The following is a 1,737-nucleotide window of genomic DNA, read 5'->3' on the forward strand; positions in this document are numbered from 1 at the left end:
AGAAGGGATGGCCACACCACAATCCCTTCTCCTTCATTTTCCTCCTGGGATTTGGGCATGCAGGCACACACACCCAGTGTGAGTTTTAAGCCTCTAGATCTGGGACTTGAACTGGAGTTGACTATGTGAGAGTCCAGCAATGTAACCATTACACCCTCTGCTGGTCCCACTGAATGGGAACTGTTAAAAGGCACTTGCAAATTGAAATTTTAAAAAAGGGAAAAAAAAAAGGCATTTGGAAAACTTATCCTGAAAATGCCATGCTTAAAGAATATTTTGCAATTTTCCTTGTATTTTTTAAAATTACATTTAAATTTGGTTATAATTTCTTTTCTTTTTACTGCCAGAGGATGCATGCTCTCCTGTTCACACATGAGGGAGAGAGAGCGGTGAAGGAGGAAAGAGAAACAAGGCACTCCCCAGTGACATGTTGCCACATTCCTTTTTCCTCCCTCTCTCTACTACTCAGGATTTTGAGCACTCATGCACATGTGCCCAATGTGCTTTTTTTCAAGTCACTGGGATCAAGATGTGAACTGGGGTTGGCTAGGTGGAATCTGAATTTCTATTCACAAGGTTTAGCTGCTGTACTATGAGGCCAACCTTGGTTATGATTATTAAATTATCCTGAGGTGAGAATAAAAATTGCTCATACCTTTCTGACTTAAAAATATTATAAAATTGGCCTCCTTGTCCGCTGGCGCGGTGGGACTCATGCGGGCCGCGGGCACCATGAAGATCTGGACCTCGGAGCATGTCTTCGACCACCCATGGGAGACAGTTACAACAGCTGCAATGCAGAAATACCCAAATCCTATGAACCCCAGTGTGGTTGGAATTGACGTGTTGGATTCAACCCCTCTGAAAAGTTGCACAGCCATCGGCTGCTCAGCACCGAGTGGGGACTGCCCTCCATTGTGAAGTCTGTAAGTGCCTTCTTCCCGGGAAGCCGCTGCTGTGGAGCGGTGTTCTAAGCCACATTATAATTTCAACTCATCGGAGCAGCGAGAACCAAGACGTACGTGCAGGAACACTCTGTGGTTGACCCCGTAGAGAGAACGATGGAACTGAAGTCCAGGAATATTTCATTTACAAACATGGTTTCAGTAGATGAGAGACTTATATACAAACCACATCCTCAGGACCCCGAAAAGACTGTTCTAACTCAAGAAACCATCATCACTGTGCAGGGGGTGAGCCTCAGCAGTTACCATCAAGGGCTCATGGCAAGCACAATATCTTCAAATGCGAACAAGGGCAGAGAAGCAATGGAATGGGTAATACATAAATTAAATGCTGAGATTGAAGAATTGACAGCTTCAGCAAGAGGAAGCATGAGGACACCAATGGCAGCTGCAGCACTTGTAGAGAAGTGACAGAGTTGGTGTACAACATCGGGTCCCCCAGGTCCTTCCATGCTGGCAACATATTTATTTGTTATTTAAAAACACAACTATATTTTAGGTAGAGTTCTTCTAATAAGCTGAAATGAGGCTTTGTTTTGGTGAAAACAAAGAGATGCAGGGCTTCTAAATAAAAGGGATCGTATGAAAAAATATTATAAAATTATTTATTTTATTTTATTATTATTATTTTAAGTTTGCTATAGGGCACATGGGCTCATCAGAGAGAGAGAAAGTGAGTGAGAGGGAGAAAGTGAGAAAGAAAGCCTCACCAGATTCAGGGCTCAGACAGTAGTTGGCCATGTCACTTGCTGGCCCTCTTTTTGACTTTATT

General features: G+C 43.2%; 1 pseudogene; it reads left to right on the plus strand.

Moving 5' to 3' along the window:
* The first annotated feature begins 687 nt into the window (after positions 1 to 687).
* Positions 688 to 1,376, plus strand: LOC114007060 (PRELI domain containing protein 3B pseudogene; annotated as a pseudogene).
* Positions 1,377 to 1,737: the final 361 nt, after the last annotated feature.

Source organism: Tupaia chinensis, unplaced genomic scaffold (assembly GCF_000334495.1).
Source record: "Tupaia chinensis unplaced genomic scaffold, TupChi_1.0 Scaffold000117_2, whole genome shotgun sequence".
Classification (NCBI taxonomy): domain Eukaryota; kingdom Metazoa; phylum Chordata; class Mammalia; order Scandentia; family Tupaiidae; genus Tupaia; species Tupaia belangeri.